The following is a 26,013-nucleotide window of genomic DNA, read 5'->3' as shown; positions in this document are numbered from 1 at the left end:
TCAAATTTGTTTTGGGGAAGGGTTATGATGATATGAACTTTCTTTCAAAAAATCAGCTCAATCCAACTTAAATTTAAGGATATATTCAAAAAGTACAATCATTGCATTTTTGTGTTATGATGAATTAGGAGGTTGCACAGTGTTGGCATTGCGCTTTCACACAATCATCATTTTGAGCTAGTTACCCAAGTCAAAATCTTATGTAATTGGTTTTTATGGTATTAGTAATTTTTATGAATCATCCAATGACTCATAGGCTTAATTTGGATTGAGGATTAAATGTAAAAAGACTTAGAAAAGATCTAGTTAAGTAGTTCTTAGTTTTCAGAAATCTATTCTATTTTCATTGCATAATTTAGAAACATAAATTCCAATGAGGAATTTGACCCCTAGAGGTGGGAACTGAATCATTTTGGTATATTTTTGATTTGAATGTAATTGATCAAAGGATTGGTCAAGTTGAGGAGAAAGAACATTGTGTATTGCACTCTTTTGATATATTTTTACAGTGAATGAATAATAGAAGTGGAATTTTTTAGCCTCACTCTCTTAAAAACAATTATAAATCCAAATAAAATAATTAATTAAATTAAATCATGAGAGTTAGTTTCTCAAACTAAGGAGTTTAGTTAGGAGGAGAGATTCTCTCCAACTAGTTCTCCTAAATTAGTGTGTAAGTTGAGAAAATGTCTCAACCAAGTGAGTCTAAGATAGACACACTATCTTAAGACCACTTGCTCATGTATTTAAATGTATTATTAAATTATTTGAAAAAAGAGAGAATTACATGAGTATGAGAGACCATATGATGTCTCTCTGCCTTTTCCACCAATTTGTCTTTTGTGTGTTGTTGGTTTGATTATTGTGTGTTAATTTGCTGTGTGTGCATATGGTTGTATGGTTGTGTGATTCTCCTTCATGTGGTATCATAGCCTGGTTGAAAGTAGCATGAGACCAATCAAGCTATTGAGGGAGTAGTGGAAGGAAAATACAAATATTTTCACATCAATCGCCTTCAATAATACGAAATCAAAGCAGTGGAAGGTCTGCTAGATATATATATATATATATATATATATATATATATATATATATATATATATATATATATATATATATATATATATATATATATATATCAGCAAATTAGTTTTAGTTTGAGGGAAAACAAGGTTTTAAGCGTGATTTTTATAACTTTGATGGTTATTGAACGAGAGCTACGTGGATATGATTCCTTGAGGATGATTCGTTTGGAGAGGGTCGAATTAGTGGATTTACCAGCACTTGAGCACAGAGACTTCTCAGAAGATGAATCTACCAAGATCCTCTTTCCCAAAGCATGAGAAATCATCCTACGAGCAACTACCGGTACAGTTCTAGGTCTTGGCACTACTTGCTCCTTTGGCTCATCAATTTCTTCAGATGAACTAGGAGAAAAAATTCATTCCCGTGCAGCCAAGTAAGCAGCTTCCCTCTCTTGAAATGATATGGAAGGCAATTGGTCAGTTCTCTCCTTCTGCTGCAAGATTGTTGTGACAGAGGCATGGATATGTACTGAATAGGTATCACAATGTTTGGTTACATTGAAGAAACTGAAGATTGTAAATTCATCTTTTTGTGATCAGGAGCTCAGGACCAAGTGTCGTAAAATGGTTAAAAATGAAAGTGCTCAAAACTGGTATGAACCTAAACGACCGGATAGAGCTCGTCCTCCTGATTCCAGCACCATGAACGGTTCGAAAAACGGTTGTTGTATGAGAAAGTTATGCCAAAAACAAAATCGCCCAATGACTTAATTTTTGAATTTTTTCAAAAAATAAAAAATAAAAAAAATTATTCCACCGAATATTCCAAGGAATATTCCTTTTGGGCAGCGAATCAACGACTGCCACATGGCAGGCCCAGAGGCCGCCACGTGGCCCAAGGTGACGTCAGTGTATATTTGGGTGCAGTTTAAAAGTTGGGTGTATGGAGGATCAAACACACGACCTCCTGCGTACTAATGCTACACCTTACCATTGCACCAAAACCACGGGTCTTGTTAAGTGAACCAGCGGATTTCTAATTGAAGTTTGATTTTAGTTTGGGGGGCCCAAAAGGGGGCCAGCCCCCCATACCACATGACCATAGTCCCGAAGAACCAAGGGCTAGTCATTAAACCGCCAGCGTTAAAGCTTCAATGGTCACCGCTTTGTATTATTTCACGTGGTCACATAACCATTGAACGCGGAGGCAAACGGCAGTTAACCCGGAGTTTGGGGCACGCAATCCTATGCACTAACCTCCGCCCCACAAACCCGCTCACACGTAACAGTTCACGCCCGGTTAATGCGCGGTTAGACTGGTGGATTTTTGGCGGAGTGCCAAATTTGGGCGGTCCCGCCATAATTGGCGGACCTATCTGGACCTCAACTACAGTTAGCTGGAGTGATTCTAGGCTAAACTGGAGGAAATCTTCAAGGAGCCATAACTTTGGCTAGGAAAGTCCTTTTTGGATGAATTTGTTTTTGATTTTGGGTCTCTTCGACCTTCTGAAGCCATTGGCACAGGTTTCATAGCCATCTGAGGTCGTTTGTAGGTGTTTTAGCTTCGTGGAAGTTCCAGGAGCCACTAGGGCCAAATCAGTTTGGGAGCTGCATTGGGAATTGTGCAGCCATTGAATGTGGAACAAAGGTCATTCCTGAAGGTTTTCAACATTCTGAATCCATTTCTATAGCTCTTTTTTCCTGTTGAGGCATTCTTCTCACTGTTTAGCTTCAGGGAAGCTTTCAGGACCACTAGGGCCATTTCAGTGCTTGAGTTGTTTGGGGGCTACGTTCATCCATTTTTGGTGATTCAAAAGCCTATGTCTGCTATTTTCGACCTTCTAAGTCTAATGGAAGAGGTTTCAGAACCAATTGAGGTCATCTTCACCTCGAAATTCTCCATGCAATTTTAAAGGGCCACTAGGGCCAATTAGGGAAAGTACTGTATAAGGTACAGTTTCACTGTTTAGTGTTTGGGAAAGAGCATGTTTAGCTAATTCCTATCTTCTGATTCTGTATTTACAGTGAGATCTATCTTTCGAGACACTCATATTCTTGTATTATCCTTTGTAGCATTTTTAATACAAGAGGACAAGCCTAGTTTGAGAGGTTTGGTCCAACAGATGTAGCCCAGAGGGGGTGAACTGCTTTATCATTTTGATGTCTTTATTTGCTGAACATGATATGCTAAAAAAAACTGATATAAAGTGTTTAAACAGCAAATATACATAACTTGCATACACACATAATCACCTATTCAGCTGCAGAAAGTTATTTGTCTTATTCCGCAAGACATCAAACTTCAAGTATGTGTATGTCAAAGACTTCTAAGTGTTTACTTTGTTATTTCTTTAGGCAGAGACTATAGAGGGCCAGGTAGCCTCTGGAACTCATCCTCTCTTTATAGGTGACATGTCCGGTGAATGCCCCTACAGTCTATCTCTGTATAAGAAATAAAAAGTTTTCACATTTTCAGAGGTCACTGGGAGTGTATAACTCACATTTGAAATTATGGGAAATGGATACCTTGCACCCTTAAACAAGTACATTCCATTTTCAGATCAGATGGTATCATAGCACTAGGTTTGCTTGACTGACATCACTAGCTTGATTGTGTAGCTTGAAAGGTGTCTTAAGCAGTGTTGAAGATTGACTGCTTTATTATTCTGCAAACTACTTGTTGTTTGAGTTTGCTGAAGCTCTTTTGTTCATTTTTATAATGACAACTTCCATAAGTGAGTTCTCAAAATCATCCTCCTTCACAAGATTCTTTGATGAAGGCTTGAAGCAAGAAATTTTCATCATTATGAATATGGTGAGAGAAATGTATGAGGATGAAAGAAAGAGCTCTAGACTTCAAGAGCAATTGAATTCCATGAGGGAAGAGAAGCAGTTTCTTTCTGATCAATTGCAGGAAATGGAAGGCCAACTTCATATTTCAAACATGAATCTGGAAAGGATGCATGAGTTGGAGACACAACTCCTTATTGCCAAAGAAGCCTTAGCCAAGTATCAGCTTGAAGAAGAGGTAAACAATTCTAGTTTGTCTTCAAATTCTTATAAGAATGTTTATGTTGGTTCTTTTGAGAAACATACCAGAGGCATAGGGTCCAAGTTGATGTCCAAAATTGGATATGAAGGAAAAGTATTGGGAAAACATGCACAGGGTATAGTTGAGCCAATAATGGTTGAGGTAAGGCCTAAGAATTTGGGTCTTGGCTATGGACAATATTATGGAGAAAGTTCCAAAGTAGCCATGAAGGCAATTGAAATAGTTCCTAGAAGGAGTTTCATTTCAGGTTCTCTATCTCAAGGTTGTAAAGGTTGTATCCTTGAGGAATGCAATAGTTTGAAACATGCTTTGCAGGAAGAAGGTGTGCATAAGCATGCACTTGAACAAGAAAGTGGTGAAAGCTCTAAAACCATTGATGGGATTGATAGTGTTCCAAAGGGAGCTTCTTCTTCTTTCGATTCACCACCTTATGAAGGTAATGAAGGTGAAAGAGAAAGGTATAAATCTGATTTCCATCACCCTTCCTTTGATCATGTAAAGCATGGAAAATTTCCACATAAGCATTGGAAAGGAATTGCATGTTCTTTTTGTGGTTTGGTTAACCATAGTGTTTCTAGATGTTGGAAAAGAATGGCAACATACAGGAAATTTTTGAAGGAAAGGAGGCAAGAAGCCAAAGTTCCATTGAACAATGCAAATCATGCTATCAAGAAGATGAACATGTTTTGCACTTATTTCCATAAGCAAGGACATACTGTTGAAAGGTGTTGGACTCTGAATCCAATAATGCTTCCACGAAAATTGAAGAAATTGGAGAAAGAGTATGGCAAGAATGGGAAGGAAGTTTCCATCATTGATATGTGTCAGGATGATACACATGTTGATATTGATGTGTAGTTAAAGGAAGCGCCTTTGAAATGGATTGGTAAGAAATGGTTAGAATTCTTATCCAATTAAATTTGCATGTCTTTTGATTGAATGCATTTCTTTGTTAAGGGAATGCAAGTTGCAGGATGGAAAAGATGAGTATGATACTCACTAGTTTTGCAGCAATGTTTATCATTTCAGCTCTTGCCACCCACATGTGTTTTTATTGGGTTGATGTACCTGTTGGTCTTAGAAAAGAAGAGTTGAAGTTGCACATGCACATAGATGTTGTAGGTGTGTTTATCAAACTGTATATAGTTCATTGTTTTTTATACATACATGTGTTTGTAAATGTATCTTGTTGACAATTGACTGGTGTCACTTGTGAGCACACTTTTACATTGTCGATTGTGTCACACGTTGATTATCGACTTGTGTCGATTGTGGTGCACATGTTTTGTCGACTTGTGTCGGTTGTGTACACACTTGTTATGTTGATGGTTGAGTCCATTGTTCAGCATATTTCAGGACAAATTGTTGTTGATGATTGTCTTGTTGCACAAGATACCTTTGGTGTCATTTGGTGCAGGGAAATAATTTGGTGCAAAGTTGTGCACAATCCCATGAGCTGGAAAAGCATGCATGCAAAGAGGGCTCAAATTTCAGCATGGGTCTCTACTTCTTTTAAGAAGTTTTTGCAGCAAGTATCCCAAGAGTTTGGGATGAGCATTTGCAGTACATTCAGCATGCTACAGCCGGTAAAAGCCTTCTCATTTGGGAGGCAACTCTTCTTCTGGAGTGGAGGTGCCATGGATGGGCATCATGAAAATTGGCAAGCCCACATGTTCAGAGGAATATTCCAGCTCATATATCAGCAAGTATCATTGCTGGTTTCTACAAATTTTCAGTTTGTCTGACGAACAAGCTTGGTCAGGATTCGACAAGTACTTGGCTTATGCAGCGAAAAGTTGCCATGACAACAGTTGGCAAGGCAGGACATTTTGGTATCAGTATGCTCTTTTAGCTGAACGGAAGAGGATATTTTTGTTCCTCAAGTGTGCTACAGTTCAGTTCAGAGATTCAGTGAGCTTTTGGGGACCAAAAGCCTTCTCATTTGGGAGGTGTGATCAGGAGCTCAGGACCAAGTGTCGTAAAATGGTCAAAAATGAAAGTGCTCAGAACTAGTTTGAACCTAAACGACCAGATAGAGCTCGTCCTCCTTATTCGAGCGCCATGAACGGTTCGAAAAACGGTTGCCGTATGAGAAAGTTATGCCAAAAACATAATCGCCCAATGACTCTTAATTTTTGAATTTTTTCCAAAAAAAAAAAAATTATTCCTTAGAATATTCCAAGGAATATTCCTTTTGGGCAGCGAATCAACGACTGCCACGTGGCAGGCCCAGAGGCTGCCACGTGACCCAGGATGACGTCAGTGTATATTTGGGTGCAGTTTAAAAGTTGGGCATATGGAGGATCGAACACACGACCTCCCGCGTACTAATGCTACGCCTTACCATTGCACCAGAACCACGGGTTTTGTTAAGTGAACCAACGGATTTCTAATTGAAGTTTGATTTTAGTTTGGGGGGCCCAAAAGGGGGCCAGCCCCCCATACCACATGACCGCAGTGCTGAAGAACCAAGGGCCAGTGATTAAACCGCCAGCGTTAAAGCTTCAACGGTCACCGCTTTGTATTATTTCACGTGGTCACATAACCATTGAACGCGAAGGAAAATGGCAGTTAACCCGGAGTTTGGGGCACGCAATCCTATGCACTAACCTCTGCCCCACAAACTTGCTCACACATAACAGTTCACGCCCGGTTAATGCGCGGTCAGACTGGCGGATTTTTGGCGGAGCGCCAAATTTGGGCGGTCCCGCCATAATTGGCGGACCTATCTGGACCTCAACTACAGTTAGCTGGAGTGATTCTAGGCTAAACTGGAGGAAATCTTCAAGGAGCCATAACTTTTATTGAATTAAGGCTTCTGTGATCCATATCAAATTTTTGAAGATTCTTCGGCGAAAATCACATAGAGAAACTTTTGTCGACGCATTTTGAACCAACCAGTGTGGTTCATCGTCAGGACTTTGGCCAGGAAAGTCCTTTTTGGACGAATTTTTTTTTGATTTTGGGTCTCTTCGACCTTCTGAAGCCATTGGCACAGGTTTCACAGCCATCTGAGGTCGTTTGTAGGTGTTTTAGCTTCGTGGAAGTTCCAGGAGCCACTAGGGCCAAATCAGTTTGGGAGCTGCATTGGGAATTGTGCAGCCATTGAATGTGGAACGAAGGTCATTCCTGAAGGTTTTCAGCATTTTGAATCCATTTCTACAGCTCTTTTTTCCTGTTGAGGCATTCTTCTCACTGTTTAGCTTCAGGGAAGCTTTCAGGGCCACTAGGGCCATTTCAGTGCTTGAGCTGTTTGGGGGCTATGTTCATCCATTTTTGGTGATTCAAAAGCCTATGTCTGCTATTTTCGACCTTCTGAGTCTAATGGCAGAGGTTTTAGAACCAATTGAGGTCATCTTCACCTCGAAATTCTCCATGCAAGTTTAAAGGGCCACCAGGGCCAATTGGGGAAAGTACTGTATAAGGTACAATTTCACTGTTTAGTGTTTGGGAAAGAGCATGTTTAGCTAATTCCTATCTTCTGATTCTGTATTTACAGTCAGATCTATCTTTCGAGACACTCATATTCTTGTATTAGCCTTTGTAGCATTTTTAATATAAGAGGACAAGCCTAGTTTGAGAGGTTTGGTCCAGCAGATGTAGCCCAGAGGGGGTGAACTGCTTTATCATTTTGATGTCTTTATTTGCTGAACATGATATGCTAAACAAAACTGATATAAAGTGTTAAACAGCAAATATACATAACTTGCATACACACATAATCACCTATTCAGCGGCAGAAAGTTATTTGTCTTATTCCGCAAGACATCAAACTTCAAGTATGTGTATGTCAAAGACTTCTAAGTGTTTACTTTGTTATTTCTTTAGGCAGAGCCTGTAGAGGGCCAGGTAGCCTCTGGAACTCATCCTCTCTTTAGAGGTTACATGTCCGGTGAATGCTCCTACAGTCTATCTCTGTATAAGAAATAAGAAGTTTTCACATTTTCAGAGGTCACCGGGAGTGTATAACTCACATTTGAAATTATGGGAAATGGATACCTTGTACCCTTAAACAAGTACATTCCATTTTCAAATCAGTTTGAAAAATTACCATGTGTCTCTTGTTACCGCATAGATCGCACTTGGTTGCTAGCTTGACTTGGAAGTTTTTGTTCTCACTGTTGTTGTTGTATAACAGCTTTTCTCTACTTAAAAGAGCTAAGAATAGCTTGAATCTGTTTCTCAAAATCATTAACCTTGTCTTCTTTAAACCCGGGTGGAATACTGCTCTTCTGAACTTTAAAATATGCTATCATACGGTGCAAAGTAGTTTGGTAGTTTCTAAGCCAATCGATCAAGTTGCATGGACTTCTGACATTCCATTGAAAGCTTTGCAGATAATTCTATTATCGCTGGATAATAAATAGTCTTCAGATTTTGTAGTTTCTGATAAACATTCTCTTGCCAGTCAGCAACGGTTGGATGACCAGTTTGACCTGACAATTCCGTTGATGCTGGAAAACTTGAAGAGGCCTCTAACAGTCCTCGCCAGTGTAATAGTTTCCTTTGTTCTTCAATAGAGCTCACTTGCTGCAACAAACCACCAGTTGTCTGAAACCTTCGCAGTCTACCTTAATCGAAGAAATATCCAAACTTGCTCCTGCTTTCAAAACTGGGAAACTACAATAGAATTGATCCGGATTTAAACAGGAACGCAACAAATTACAGAGATAACCATATACACAAAGATGCAGTGGAAATAATACTTCATTTCATTAATGGAAAAATACTGAAATATGCTTACAATCAGAAATGGAAATAAATCAGCTAGGGCGATGGTAGCTTATCTCTGAGAAGAGATGTGATGGCTACATGCCTCTGAACTGTGTTACAATGAGGCTCGAAGGCCTATTTATTGTTGAGAAATAATGGAAAACCCTTAACATTGCAAAACCTAACCCTAGGAGATGAAACGCCAAAATGTGGGCCCCGTTTGGGGTAAATTGGTACATCAACTTCCCGGGGTCGTAACTTTGGCATATGATCTCCGTTTGACGTGTACAATAGCTCGTTAGAAAGATCTATCCGAGCACTATCATTGTTGGAATGGGCAACATCGGTCTATTCCATGGACCCATGTTGCCCTCGGATTCCCCAAAAAACGTCGTTTAGGGCCTCAAAACGGCTCCGGAAGTTCAGGACCCGAAAAACTGCTAAAAATAGTAAGTTGTGCTACAATTAAGGAAACTGAAATTGCTGAGAAAGACAATGGTGGGGGTCCAGGTGGACTTGGCAGGTGGCCACCAATATCCACTTTCTTCGCAGTCTACCTTAATCGAAGAAATATCCAAACTTGCTCCTGCTTTCGAAACTGGGCAACTACAATAGAATGCAACTGAGCAGAGGTGAAAGTGATGAAAATGTTGCTGCCTGGAGAACATTCCTAATTCCCGAACATTGCTGCCCACGTTGGTGTCTTCGAGGCTAAATTCAAGGTCTTGATTGGATATCATCTCATTCATGAGCGAAGGCTTTCCATTTTGAGGTGAAACATCAAGTGAAGCGTTGATCCAGATTTAAACAGGAACACAACAAATTACACAGATAACCATAAACACAGAGATGCAGTGGAAATAATACTTCATTTCGTTAATGTAAAATACTGAAATATGCTTACAAACAACAATGGAAATAAACCAGTTAGGGCTATGGTAGCTTATGTTTGAGAAGAGATGTGGTGGCTACATGCCTCTGAACTATGTTACAATGAGGCTCGAAGGCCTATTTATTGTTGAGAAATAATGGAAAAACCATAAACATCCAAGAACCTAACCCTAGACGATGAAACGCCAAAATGTGGGCCCCGTTTGGGTAAATTGATACATCAACTTCCCGGGGTCGTAACTTTGGCATATAATCTCCGTTTGATGCACATAATATCTCGTTAGAAAGACATATACGAGAACTACAACTTTAGGAAGAGCAACATAGGTCCACAGTCCCATGTTTCTCCCAATTTTCCAAAAAAAACATCATTTAGGGCCTCAAAACGGCTACGGAAGTTCAGGACTCGAAAAACTGCTAAAAATAGTAAATTGTGCTACAATTAAGGAAACTGAAAAGCTGAAAGAAACAATGGTGGGGGTCCAAGTGGACTTGGCAGGTGGCCACCAATATCCACTTGGATCATTCCTCCCCCTTTAGGAAGCAGTGGTCCCCATTGCGTTGAGTTCCTCCATGAGATGAGGAAACTTCTGCTGAACTTGGTCCCTGGTGAGCCACTTGCCCTAGTGAAGGAGTTGGCTTGCTTTGGCAACTCAATACAGTTGTATATTCTGTTGGCGAGTGTGCTTGATTTGTGTGTCCATGGTCTGATCAGTTGCAGCTTGTCCCATGCAATTTGGATTTAACTCTATGGGTGTGAGCTGTTCTGCAATGTCGGATGTGTCTAGTAATGGTGGAAAGTATGGCTGAAGCCTTGGTAATGGTGTAAGGACCATATCGGAGAGGTCTTAATTTCCGATAGGCTCCAATAAGGCATTCCTTCTACAAATGCAACCAGACTTTATCGCCCGCCTGAAACTTGTGTGGCACCCAATGTTCGTCATGTCGTTGCTTCTACTTGGCATTCGATTTCTCCATAATGTCATGGACCTGCTGGCGAATATGTTGGATGTGCTCAATCAAGCTGGTTGCCTTATCTGTTTCGGACTGCACATGAGCCGAATCTGCATGAGTAGCTGCAAATGGCATGGCCACATCAATGGGACATAGTGGCTGGAATCCCAAGCCCACCCGAAAAGGGTTGTGGCCAGTCAAGCTGTGAAGAGCTCGTTTGTAGCTACGCTGAACATGGGGGAGGCTCTCGTCCCATGTGCATGGATGCTTTGAGTTGTACATGTGCAGGATGTGTACAATCATCATGTTGACAACCTCTGTCCGGCCATCAGTTTGAGGATGGAAGGTTGTAGCCTTAGTGAGTTTGGTGTCTAGCATCAACCAAACACTGGACCAAAATGTACTGAGGAACCTATTGTCCCGATCTGAGATGATAGACTGTGGGATCACAAAGTGTACCCACACTCGTTCAAAGAAGTGTTTAGCAGTGGCTTCTGCTGTGATATTCTTCTTGTAGGCTACCATAATGGCCATCTTCGAGAACCTGTCGACGACCACAAAAACACAATCATTTCCATGCTTAGTGGAAGGAAGGCCTGACATGTAATCCATGGAGATGGATTCCCAAGGTCAACTAGGGGTAGGCAGCGGGGTATAGAGGCCTTGCTTCCTGATGGTCGGTTTGGCAATGACACATGCAGTGCATGATCTGATGTATTTCCCGACATCCTGTCGAAGATTCAGCCAATAGAAATACTTTTGTAGTACTACCACCATTTTCTCGACCCAAAAATGCCCAGTAGCCCGACTGTAGTGTGATTCCCAAATCATCTTGGCATGCTCGCTTGAAGGAACACAAAGGTGACCCAGGTGGCATAATAGGGCATCCTGGAAGTGGAAATCTGGAACATGCTAACCCTCCAAGAGTGTCTGGTATGTGTGGCCAAATTCTGGGTTGCTTTTGTAGAGAAGTGGCCATTCAGAAGTCTCGTGCCCACAAGAGTTGAGCATGGTGGTTAACACCATGATCGGTGGTCCACTGAGGAAATCTACAACATTATTGGTGCTTCCCTTCTTATACTTGATATTCAAATGGAACTTTTGCGGGTATGTGGACCACTTTTGATGGCGATCATTCTGCAATTTCCCTTGGGTCTGTATGAATTGCAAGGGTTGGTGGTCTATGTGGATGACCATTTCCTTTCCCAAAATGTAATGCTTTCATTGTCGACAGGCCTACACAATGGAATACATCTCTTTTTCATAAGTGGGATACTTTCGAACTGTATCTGAAAGTGTCTCACAGTGATATGCCACTGGATGCCCATGTTGAGTAAGGACTGCCCCAATAGCATAGTCAGAGGCATGTGTCTCGACCTTAAAGGGTTATTGCAAATCTAGTAATGCGAGCACTGGCGCCATGCAGAGGCGATATTTCAACTCTGTGAATGCCTTCTGTTGAGATTCAGACCAAAAGAATTTTTCTTTCACTCCTCCCTTGGTGACTTGACTCAAGGGCCAAGTGATATGAGAAAATCCCAACACGAACGTGCAGTAGAAGTTGGCAAACCCTAGAAAGCTATGGAGCTCTGTCAGATTGGTTGGAGATGGCCAATCCCGAATGACTTGGATCTTGGCTGGATCCACATGCACCCCCTATTCATCAATAATGTATCCCAGATACTGAACTTGGGTCATGCCAAAAGTGCATTTCTCCAAATTGGCACATAACTTGTGTTTCCGCAGTGTTTGGAGAACCTGTCGGATATGGTGGAGGGGCTCTTCCCAACTCTAGCTGAAAATCAAGATGTCATCCAAGTATACCACTACAAGTGAGTTGATGAATGGTCACAAGATGTCATCTATTAGCCTCATGAAGGTTGCAGGAGCATTCGTCAATCTGAAAGGCATAACCAACCATTTGAAAAAGCCCTCCTTGGCTTTGAAGGCAGTCTTCCACACATCGGAGGGTTCAATTGGTACCTGGTGATATCCTGACTTCATATTGATCTTGCTGAAATATTTTGTCCCCTTTAGTTGGTCTAGGAGGTCATCAATCCGCAGGATTGGGTACCTATTATGGACAGTGATCTTGTTCAGCGCCTGATAGTCAATACAAAGTCTCCAAGTCCCATCCTTCTTCTGTACCAACATGATCGGGCTCCCACTTGGTGATGGGACGGATGTGACCTTTCTGCAATAGCTCCTGAATCTGCCTCTTGATTTCATCATTCTCCAGAACGGAGTGCCGATAGATTGGTCCATTGGGCAGCGACGGACCTAGGGTGAGATCGATGGAGTGCTTGACCTGACAGTGCAGAGGAACCCCTACGGGGGAGGTGAAGATGTCCTCATACTCCTCCACGACATTGTCCATCTGTAATTGTCGTGCGGAGGGGCCCTGTCTAGAGGTCGTGGCCACCATCTTCTTCTTTTCTTGAGGGCGTATCATCAGGAAAACAAATTTCCCGGTTTTGGAAATGAGCTTACTGCATTGTTTTGCAATAACCAGAGAGATGGTGGTAGGCAGTGCTACCTCTGGTATCCTGTACAACTTATTTCCCAATGTAACAATAACAGCACGGGGGCTTGATTCACACATAGCATGTCACTTCCACAAGTATGGTTGTCCTAATAATACATCACAAACTTCAAGGGGAGCAATGTCACACAATACCTCATCCATGAAGGGCCTGATGTTGTATGGAAGGCAACACTGCTGGCTCACGTGAAGATCCCATCCTTGGTGAAGCCACCTGATGGTGTACGATTGTGGATGTGTTGTGGTCGATAAGCCCAACCGCTTCACGACCTCTACCAAAATGAGGTTCTTTTGGCTCCCGCTGTCGACAATGAACTATAGCAGGGAGCCCTTTACCCACATATGGGAGTGGAAGAGACGCTCCTCCTCCTCTAGATCTTTGGGTTCCTCCTTCTGTACCTTTGTGGTGGCAACAGTGGCGTTGGGCTTTGCATTGATAATCTGCTTCCCTTTATCATTCCCCTTGTTGGGTTCTGACTCTAAGTCGGAACATGCATCTGATTCTAAAACCTTTAGCACGACCACCAGTGACTGCTTAGCCCAACACTCACTTGTGTTGTGAGTGGAGCTATTATGGAACTCACACCACTTTCCCGTGTCCTTTTTCGGCTTCACGGCACTGTTCTTTGCTTGCAACTTTGGCGGGTTGTCTTGGGTCGTCCCGCCTTGGATTTTTCCTTTGTTCTGCAGTTTGGGGGCAACTTTCCCTTTCTTCAGATTCGCAAATCCAAAGTCTCGCTTCTTCTGTTTAAACTTTTTCTCAACCCTGACGGCATTTCGGTATGTCATGCCAAGCAAGGGGATATTCAGGAATTCTATTTCTTCCTAGCTGTACTTGTGCAGGCAATCGCAGTATTTGAGTACCAAATGCTACTCCGAATCCTTGATACCCAACTTTGTGCGAAGGGTATGGAAAATATTGGTAAACTCTGACAAGTCTTGGTCCCTTCCCTGCCACAGCGTGGTCCACTTTATGTATTGATCCTCATAGCTTCCGACAGGGTAGTACTGCTCCTTGATGGCATCCCGAAATGAATCTCAAGTGGGTGCGGCTAAAAATAGTGAGCCTGTACTTTCATCCTTCAACTCGCAGTAGGTTTCCCACCAGTCCTTGATGTGGGGAGCTGCTTTAAGAAGAGTGAAAGTAATCTTTTCCCGACTGGAAAAATCATGAACAGAAAAATAACCCTCTAGCAGATTTAACCATTTATCAATGACATCTACGTCTATCTAACCCTCTAATATGGGGATTTCAAAATTAACTTGTACCTTAAATGGTATGGCATTTCCAAAGTAGCTACTGGAAGTCGATGCATCGCCCCTAGGTAGCCAGTAAAGGATCTAGGCAAAGTTGTCCATCATCACATTCCTTTGTCGCTCGAGGGCTTCTTTGAGCAAGATTTTGATAGGATCTCCTGCCCCCTCATCTTTCTTTTCATCTGCCATGGGAGGCCGTCAGGATTTGCGAGGCTGGTCATGCAAAGGTTCAACCAGTTCAATCCCTAACTCCTTATATCCCGACCTTGTTGGGGACATGCAAAGAAAAAACAGAGAAAAATCAAATCGCTCTAATACCACTAATCCATATTTAAACAGGAACGCAACAAATTACAGAGATAACCATAAACACAAAGATGCAACAGACATAATACTTCATTTCATTAATGTAAAATACTGAAATATGCTTACAAACAACAATGAAAATAAACTAGCTAGGACTATGGTAGCTTATCTTTGAGAAGAGATGTGGTGGCTACATGCCTCTAAACTATGTTACAATGAGGCTCGAAGGCGTATTTATTGTTGAGAAACAATGAAAAACCCTAAACATCCAAAAACCTAACCCTAGAAGATGAAACGCCAAACTGTGGGCCTCGTTTGGGTAAATTGCTACATCAACTTCCTGGGGTCATAACTTTGGCATATAATCTCCATTTGACGCGCATAATATCTCGTTAGAAAGATCTATCTGAGAACTAAAACTTTAGTAAGAGCAACATTGGTCCATGGACACATGTTGCTCCCAGTTTTCCCAAAAAACGTCGTTTAGGGCCTCAAAACGGCTCCGGAAGTTCAGGACCCAAAAAACTGCTAAAAATAATAAATTGTGCTACAATTAAGGAAACTGAAAAGCTGAAAGAAACAATGGTGGGGGTCCAAGTGGACTTGGTAGGTGGCCACCAATATCCACTTGGATCAAGCGTTAAAATTTGTGGTTCTATGTTGAGGGTGCAATCCTCTTATGATCGTGGATCCATTGTTTGAAAGATGTGAGTTAGCACTGAAAACTTTGGTGATCATATGAGAGATCATGTGGACGTTTGTAGAATATGGCAGGTTATATGTGGATTATGTGTGATCTAAGCAAGGTAAAGCATCTGTTCTACAACACGATGATCTCATCCCTCAAGGAAAATATAATATGCAGAATGTGGAAGTCAAAAGGCACATAAAGAAAGTTCAAATGGAATACGCAGTCATCTGGTATCTTTATCTACATTCTCACTGGTATTCTAAATCTCAGTCCCTTCATTTGTTGATGGAAATGCTATTATGTCCATTTTCGTCAAAACTTACTCTACTGTTTTGAGAGTGTTGTGTTCGAATCATCTGCTTTGGAGCTTTGGCAGATTTTGACGTGGCTTTTCTACTCTATGTAGATAGGGTGCAATTGGTCATGCAAGAAATTACTTGAATTTTGATATTCCCACGAATTTTTTAAGATTGTTGCAGTGTCGACTGAGTACAACATTGGCTCTGGGTTGAAAAGTCTCTCCAAACAAAATCACTTTATAAAGGTGTGCGTTATTTTATTTTTTTGAAAACGCAACGTCCACAAAATTTTAAGTTTTGAAATCATTTCATTTTTCTAAAGGGACTCCATAAAATTCTTTTAAATGGGAGTTTTTGAAAGATAAATCTCATTATTGGAATGTCAGATTTTTTGTGGAGATATAAGGTGAGGAGTCATAAATGTAAATTTTTTTATTTTTGGAGTAATAAGGTGAAATGATTTTTTTGTATTTGGAGTGATAAGTGAATTTGTTTGAGAGAAAGTCTTTTTTGTAATCCAAAGTAATTTTTACTTTGAGAGTGATTGAGTCAGTACAGGCAATTTTTGAAGACAAGTTGCTTCAATAATTTGTGAGCTTCGCATTCTCATTGTTTGAGAAATTTCATTCACGGTGTTGTGAAGGTGAAGATTGATGTACTTCAATATTTAATAAAGACATAATTTTGTGGTGCTTGTGTCCTAGATCCGCCCGAAATTTAATAAGGGGATCTTAGGTACACCGTGTGTAATGAATGCATGTGCATGACTTGTGTTTAGATTAACTCTTTGTATTATGCTTAAACAACTACATGCACATAAGTACACAAGCACAAAGCGTCACATCATCAACTTGATAAGATGATCTTCCAAGCAAGCACATTTCACATTATGTAATCAAAGAAATCAAGTTAAGGACACTACAAAATCAAGCATTTCAAGTCAAGACATTTCTACATCAACATCTAATCAAGCTATCATCTACATCAACAATTTTTTTGCAGCAATTCAACAACAATTTTTTGGCAATTGCACTTGCACCATTTTTTAATAAGCTCAATACAAAACTATAATTTTCAAATCACCATTTGTAAGTTGGTTTGTAATCAAAGACAAATTGAGTTGAAATGTAAGGGTGCATTCTCAGTTGAAACCGACAGGCGAGCTTTGAATTGATAGGGAATCAATGAAACCCAGTGAATCCATTGTTTTTAACTAAGTCATTCAAATCATTATAAGCATTTCATTTGGGTGCATTTTCAACAGTGTTCGACACCCTTCCTTTTTTTAAAATCCACACATCCAGTGAGTGCATTCAAGAAAGCACTCAGTGTCAGTAATAAATCAAGCAAGTTCAAGCGAGCCATCTAGAAAACAAGCATAATTCAAACAATCAAAGCAAGTGAGCGTGAAATCAAGCAAGTGTTTAAAGCATCAGCAATCAACAACCAGTACAAGTGAGCGTGTCATTTCAGTCATCAACTCAAGTGCGCAATTTTCAAGCATGACTTCTACAACAAGCGAGCATGAATTCAAAGTAAGCAAGGCAACATGGCGACACACATTTAGTTGTCCCAAATTATTAACAATTTAATGTTATCATCAACTGGTGACATGGTGCACATCAGCAAAACCACTCTTGCTGACATTCAAGTGCATCTTCAACATGCACATGAAACGATTAAGTTTCTTCAACTAGAATCACAACTGTAGAGAAATGAGTTGCACGAGAAGCATGTTGCTTCCAAGTCTTTGACCAATCCAGAGACAGCTAGTCATTTGACTTCATTCATCCAACCAACTTCAAGTGTTGAAGTTGTTCCAATTCAACTTTCTTCCAAACCCATCATCAATCCATGGGAAGAAATCCAAAGCAATCGAAATCAATGTGGCTTAGGATATGTCGAAGATGACGACAACTTACATATCCCTGATTATTTAAAGCCCATTCAGTTTGTCAGTGTCAGATTACTTGAGCATATCACCTCAGCAAGTTCTTCGTAAGTTGTAGATAGACATCAATACATACAAACTCAAGTTGCAGACAAACCGACATGTTCTCATTGTAAAGAACCAGTCATCTGGTAGATCAGTGTTTTGATCTCCATCCTTGTCACCATTGTAGCAAGTTGAATCATTCATCAAAGAAATGTTGCAAACATGATCAACCTCCCAGATTGAAGATCAATTATTCATGGATTGATCTCTGGGAATGGTCATCCACAGCCAGAAGATCGTACAAGTTTTACAAACGGATTCACTCACACATATTGCAGACAATAGTCAAATGAAGATGGTACTCTCATGAAGTTGAATGGGGGAGTACAACAGTGAAACTCTCCTACACCTGAAGTGGGGGAGTTCATAGTTCAGATATAATTTGGAGAATATTTCCTCTCCTTTCAGTTGACAAAGGGGGGGAAATTTCAATGAAATTGACAAGTGGTTGTCATATTGAAAGTATCGACAAACATCAGCAAATTCGCCAGTGGGCGACCAGCAGCAAAGCAACAGTGAGCAGCTTTCATCACAGAAAAAGCAACATTGAGTTGTTTTTCGAGATCTTCAACCAGTGGGTGATCATCATCAGCAAATACACCAGTGGGAGTTCATCAAATTGTGTCAGTGGACATCGGATGTTGCTTTCGAGCAAAGGACCATTGGATCCTTTTGTGGCTTGGCACATGATGGAGTTATCAAGCGACATTCAGAGATGAATCAGACATGTAGCTAATTCATGTTCTCTTCAGATTTTAGTTTTTTCAGCATCCATATTTAGCGGTTTTTTCAGGAAAATGATTTTTGAGGAGCAACTTGAGAACTTGGAAGACGCTTCCTTGTTATTTTTGGATTTATCATTGAGGGGGGGAATGTTAGCCTCACTCTCTTAAAAACAATTATAATCAAAATAAAATAATTAATTAAATTAAATCATGAGTTAGTTTCTCAAACTAAAGAGTTGTGTTAGAAGGAGAGATTCTCTCCAACTGGTTCTCCTAAATTAGTGTGTAAGTTGAGAAAATGTCTCAACCGAGTCTAAGATAGACGCACTATCTTAAGACCACTTTCTCATGTATTTAAATGCATTATTAAGTTATTTGAAAAAAGAGAGAATTACATGAGTATGAGAGACCACATGATGGCTCTCTGCCTTTTCCGCCAGTTTGTTTTTTGTGTGTTGTTGGTTTGATTATTGTGTGTTAATTTTCTATGTGTGCATATGGTTGTATGGTTGTGCGATTCTCCTTCATGTTGCATACATTCTTATGTCAGTTTGATTCAGAGATGTGCTATTCTTATTTGTAAGTTATCTTGTATGAAATTCATGCTGTAAATGTGTCTTCTGGTTTATCTAAACAAAGATATTGATTTCAGAAATCATTTCAAATAGTGCTCTGATTCAATTTGGTAGACTTCTATGGTTTCTTCTAAATGAAAGTTAGAATTCATCTTGGTGTTTGATGCTCTATTGTCATTTTCCATTCATCTTCCACTCACCTCCTACAATGAATTTAAATTGAGACTCCAAAGGGACTACCTACCCTGGCCCTGTAGAGCCTCCGCTTCCTCTTTATTTCATCACTGGAAACTTAATAAGGTAGATATGACTCCATGCCTAATGGATATGCCTCCTTTCCTACCAGAAAATATTTGAAAATTTATGCCCTATTGAGCACCATACTGTTAGGGATTATATTTGTCGTCAAATTCCCTAAATTAAATTATCAACCGAGGTTCCTAAACTTTGAGTCACAGTGCATTCCTATTTAGGTTCTAAATAGTCTAGTGCAGAATTAAGTATGAAATTTTCAATCTTTACTTCTTATAATCACACAAAGTTGAAGTGAAGAAACCTATTAATCTATGATTAAACCTATTCTCTATTTAAAACTCCAATCACTGTTTTACTTTAACCATGACCTATTTAACTCAAAAACTCACTCAGAAATGAAACAGACAACTGACACTACTGATATTTCCAAGCCAAAATAATAGCAACCTAATTCAAAATCATTGCCTGAGCTACTCAAAAATCATTGTACAATATCCAAGTCATTGCACAGGTAATACAAATCACTGCACCAGTAATACAAATCACAATTATAAGAAATACAAATCACTGCATAGGAAATTCAAGTTACTGCACAAGTAATACAAGTCACTGCACAAGTAATACCAACCACTACTCAAGAAATCCTCTGGGGTTTATAAATCAAAGGAAAACTAATGATAACTCAAACTGATTCTTCTATCCTATCTAGTTCACACATTCAATTTCGAAAGACTTCAAAGGAAATTAAATGACAATTTAAATCAATTATGTATGCTACCCAATTCAACGCACTCAAATTCAAAAGACTTCGAAAGGAACTTAAATGAAAACTCAAATCAATGCTCCTATGCTACCTGATTCAACACACTCAAATTCAAAAGACTTCAAAAGATAGAGCTTGCTTTCTAATTCAAAACTAATCTAAATAAACTCAGACAATTTATTCTAAGTAAAAAGCTTCCTATGAAAAAGAGCAATAACCTATGATCTATTCAAAGATTATTATGCTACAGTTAAAATCAATCTCTTAATTATGTTATAAACACCACACAACTCCTAAGATATTAACACACGACCTGCATTAATGAATAACATTCTACCTCTATTGTTTCTGGATATTCCATGCAAAGCACAATTCTACAAGAACTTTGTGTCATTGATAAACGTACATGATCTTAAATAATAAGGACAGAATCCAATTTGAAATAAAAGATTAAGTTCAAAAAACGGTTATCATTCCTTTTTCGAAATTTGTTTGAAATTGGAAAACGTCCTTCTAAGTATTCTTGACTATAGAGATGTAATTATGAAATTATTCATACGCAGGAAATATTAATTAACATTGTTCCTCTATTCGCAAAGGCTCAAAGACAATACACTCACTATTCCCTTCTAGATTCAAGAAAAATAGAGCAAGTAACTTAAGTACAAAATGGAAGACAACAAATCTGAGATCTATTAAGCAAACAACTTTATAACGAAATGTAAATATATGAATTGCAGTAAAACACACTTCCTACAATAAACAATGATAACAGGACTCAATTCGAGTTTGTAGTGGGCCCTTGCCACTTCCCAGAGCAAGCCTTAAACTAAGTCAGTACCTTAAAAATCAAAAGACATAGCACTTACAAGAAAATAAATGTCGATACTAGAATTATATTAAATTTCAATATAACATCAGCTCAAACATCAACAAGAAGTATGCCACAATCACCAGTCTTATCTGAGTGTATATCCCCTTACACAAAACTATGCATATGGTACCTTTCGTCAGCTTTACATACAAAAACATGAGGATTTTTAAAGAGTTTTGCCGATGGAGAAATAATTATAACTAATCTCATGATAAAAGTAAACATATAACGTTAGAGCTAAGTTAAGCTATATGAAATCTCTCGGATGACTTCAGAAAGATTGCAACTGACATTATCTCGATCACAACACAATTAATGAAACTGATTCCAAGTTGAGAATAAGGAGACCTATTCTTGGATGCCAAAAATTTGACTGGGTGTCTGTTACTTAGTAGAATATAGAATGAGGTGCAAAATTAAGTACAGGATAGTAATTCCACAAATGGATGTCTATTGCGTTGTTAAACGATGTGTTGAACTATATGTTGGAGTACCTACTGACCTGTCCACATGTCTTCAAATGTCTGTGAGTCCTTGTAAATATTAGTCAAAATAATTCAAGAGTTACAGGTCCATTATTACCTACTTAAACTGATTAAATACATACGAAAAATAGCACTAAGTAACACATCTTACCTCCACTTGCAAAATAGTGCAGTTTGGCTAATGTAGAGTGGTATTATGCTACAAAAAGGGTAAAGGAGAGTAAATTTTGGTAAAAATAGGGGAATACGATCTAAAAAATGGATACAAAAGTAGGGCCCAACACATACCTAATAATATCAAAGTAGTTGAACATTTCAGACAGAGAGAGGCCTCTCTAGAGCTAGAAGGGTTAGATTCTAGCTTACAAGTGGTTTTGTGGTTACCTCTGGTTTTCTCTCTTCATCCTAGAGAAATTATGAAGTGATAACAATTTATAAGTTTGCAGATTGAACTCCAGGGTTAAATTTGAAAAATTAGTCTAAAAAATTGGGGAAAAATCCATTTAGGTTGCCATTTTAACAAAATTTCAAAGAAAGACTCAAAACTTGTAGAAAGAATTTTAAAAGTTCCACTACAATTTTCAAAAAATATAAAAACTTATCTGAAACTCATACTTTAAATGAAGTGGGAATCCATGCCTGAAAACCTTGCAAATTTGGAAATTTTATTTATCTTGATTCAAGCTCCAAATGTACTATGTGTGTTGGGAAATCACCAGAAAAATGAACCAACCACCCATGCACCCACCTTTGTGTTGTTACCCATGTCCAAACCATCTATAAGACCTACCAAACAAGAAACCTTATTGGATAAGATTGTATAAGCTAACTCAAGAGGAATTTATAAATACTCATACTAGCATAGATCCTTGTTAAACCTTGATCTATAAAGCATAGAGAAGTTTAAGCCTATGTTTTTTAATTCTGGCTCGATCTATGCTAGTATTATGGCAAAGAAGATATACATTCAAATGATATCCATAGGAGACTTGGAACTCTATTTCAATATAGATGCTTGAAATATAAATCTTGTTGTGGCTATGGAAACAGCATTCTTTAGTGTTTCACAGAGTTCCACTCCCTCAACATCTCTCACTTGCATTTGATCTTATATTTGGCTTCTTCAAACTATCTTTGGAGAAAATGATTAAGTTTTGTTTAAATTAGACACACACACTCATATGGGTAGAAAGCTTATAGATGAGACCAAGAAGTAAGGTGTACTAAGTAGTTGAATCTATTTATCTGCAATCCTCTTGGATTCTCTATATCCCATAGTTGCCTTGATTAGATTCTCCATTGCCACCTGCGAGATCAAGATGATTATAACTCTTCTCCATTGCCTTTTGGGAGATCTAGATGATTATAACTTTTATAGGTATCACAGAATTTAACATAGAAATTAAAGCCTACCTTGTTGGCAATGTTAGAACCCATATGTACAGATAAATCTATGCCAAGTTGTTGAGTTATCAAGCTGGATGCCTTGCATTGCTCCTCCTCTTTAAACTATGTGCACCCATGTACCCATGACATTAAATCATCAAAATATTATTTTAGAAGAATGAGAAATATAAGATGATGATAAAGCAACAAATTAGAAATTGTACTTCCATTCCCTTAATTAAAGAAATGGCTATAGCATGTTGTTTTATTTTTCCTTTTATTATTTTGCATAAACCCTTGAAAAACTGATGAGGAGTCACAAATACTAGTATGGTTGCATCCTTAACTGTGATTGAGAATTAACATTAGAGACTAAGTAGTGGCAACCAAAACTAAGGAGGAATTATCAGAGGAAACATGTAAATATAAAATGGACATACATGCCTCTTTAACTAGTACCTATACTCTCCAAGTCTAGATCTGCTACTATGTTTGACCCCAACTTTATATTAGATAGATAATTCACATTTTCTTTTGGTTAAATGAAATACAAATAACCAACATTTCTTAGAGGGAAATCTTTGGAACACAAATGTTATGTATGAACACAAAAGAAGAGTTGACATTAAAATATCAGAATTAACCATGTAGTTCAATATTAGCAATTTAAAATTGTGAAAGTGGCAGAGGCTATTTTTATAAAATCCTGAGAAATATAGTGATATAAATAGTTCAAAATGTGCATGGCGCTCTATTGTGTCAATAGTATCCCATCTTCCATTATACATTCAATACTAATAAAGGAAATGGCTAAAGTAATTTTTGAACTAGAAAATGATATTTTATGTATGTGGGATGATGCTAATAATACATCATATATGCATATGCATAGTATATATTTATTAATGTATTTTGAAGCATGGGTGCCAGGTGCAACAACTTGTTTCGAAGAATGGAAAAACAAAATTTCATTAGTTTGGTTGATGAGATCTGTAAGCTTTCTTTCTCCCATCAATATCTCTTCATATATCCATATCCTAACTTCCTTTGCAATAATTAAAATTATCTTAACTGATTAAATTATATTATATTTCATTAGGCTTTGTTTCCCAAATCTTACCACACATATGCCAAGTACAGAAGAAATGACAATAGTACCATGAAAACCACCAAGCTTATATGTGTTGGAAGAAACGGTTTTGGCAACGGTACCCCAATTTTTTTTGCCAATAAATAAAACCTTGTCTTTGACATTGTCATCTTTATTCATGCAACCAACATCAAAGTTATTAATGAGTGAGTATTCAGGATTAGAATGTTTTTGTTGGACATGCTCTTCTTGTTGGTCTAGAGATATCTTTAGTCTTGGAAATATGGTGTTAAATTTGTGAGTATACAGTATGAGATAAAAATAATATGGATCCAAATTTATTTGCACACTAAATTTTTTTGCTGAATTTTTTTGGCTCTTCTTCCAAAGATCCTCGATGTGGTACTTTTCTTGAAGTTTATTTCTCCTTCTTGAAGGTGTTTTCTATGTGGTGTTTGCTTAATCACGGGGAAGGGAAAGGGGGAGGACTACATTTTCATATGTTTCTTAGCCTTCTATGCAGGCATATAGACGAATGAACTTGACTTAATTAACTTGGATTGGGAAATTCCTCTGAAATTGTGTTAACTTTCTCCAAGAGGAGATAAAGTTTAGTTTGATGGATGGGTAAAGAGGTTGTTTTATTAGTGATAGTCCAATTCTCCTTTTCCTGCATTTTCCTATCTGCATGTTGTCCTTCTTTGTTTGATCTATAGTATATTTTCCACCAAACGGATAATTCTTGATCTTATGCTCCATAATTTGACAGTAAAAACATGAATTAAGCAAGTCATCCTATGTTATTTGTTCTGTGAAAGTGCTTTCTCTGCATTGGAAGTTGATAGACACTTTTAAGCGTTGTTAGAAATTTATTGTAGTACAAGTTAAATATTTGGGCCAAGCCATTTATATACTACCCTTAAGGTTAGTTCACTCTAGTGTAAATCAAGATGGCCAAAATTAATGATAAAACTAAATATGATCATGAAATTGTACTGAGAAATTTTGTTGTGTGTGCTGATTTCCTTTTGCATCATTTTGGTTTCAAATTTATATTGAATTGGTAGTTTTATTGGTACACTACTTCTATAAATGAGATTTTTAGTTGACTAACAGGCCATGAACATTGTAGCATAGTTTTGTAAATGGTTTTAGGGTCATTTATAAGTTGTATTTTGTTGGTAATGCGAGTTAACATATAATGAGTAGTTATTGTCATCATAGTAACTTGGGATAAGAAATGGATGAAAAAAATGTAATTTGCATGTAAGTTGGGTCCTATAGATGTATTTCCATACATGGGAAATGTCATCCTCATTTTAGAGTTGGATTTGTGGACCCATATAGTATCATCCTTCTAGAATATGTTATTTATGAAATTCTTTCAAAATTCTATATGATTCATATGTTTCCTGTCACCTTTCCTCTAATATGAAGTCCATATTGTTTCAGGTACTTGTTGAAAAGATGGAAGAGCTGTTAGACTTTGACAAGGATCTTGTTCACCTTGAAGCAACTGCCAAGGTAATATCATTTGAATCCTCTCTTCATTTTTTTTGGAAAAACCATAACTGTTTTTTTATTACATTGAATTTCCATAAAGATTACATCAAAATCTATGTGAGATTGTTTATAGGCCTATAAATGAAGCACAAAATTTAGAGTCAATCTTGGTTTTTCGGATGGACTAAATTCTTTTAAAGCATTTGCATTCAAACTCTTGCAGTGCCCACCTTCTGATGAGTTGCTTTGCATTATGAAAAGTTAGTCTCGCCTTTTTATAAGTCTTCAACTTTAAAAATAGAGGGCCATTTCAAATTTCTAAAGTATTTTTAAAATACCCAATATAATATAACACATTTATAGTTTAGAAAACGATTTATCAAATTTAATTTAATTTAATTATAATTTTATATATTTAAATTGTAAATTTATATATAGGGGAAAAAATAAATAAATATTAATAGATATGTCTATTTTAAAATAGGGCTTTAAGAATTTATCAATAATTATTAAGTAGATGGTAGGGATTTAACATACAATATATTTAGTAGTATACATTGTTGGAAACTAGATCACTACTAAGAGGGGGGTGAATGAGTAGTGTGGCACTTTTAAACTTTTTCTCCATTTA

General features: G+C 38.2%; 1 pseudogene; it reads right to left on the bottom strand.

Moving 5' to 3' along the window:
• LOC149211437 (glycerol-3-phosphate dehydrogenase [NAD(+)]-like) overlaps positions 1-24,059 on the bottom strand; it is a 64,268-nt pseudogene extending 40,209 nt beyond the window's left edge.
• Positions 24,060-26,013: the final 1,954 nt, after the last annotated feature.

The sequence above is a fragment of the Pinus tabuliformis genome, chromosome 1_1, assembly GCF_031772625.1.
Source record: "Pinus tabuliformis cultivar Carrire ecotype Pingquan chromosome 1_1, CPIR1, whole genome shotgun sequence".
Taxonomy (NCBI): Eukaryota; Viridiplantae; Streptophyta; class Pinopsida; order Pinales; family Pinaceae; genus Pinus; species Pinus tabuliformis.
This window is presented reverse-complemented; position numbering and strand designations above follow the sequence as displayed.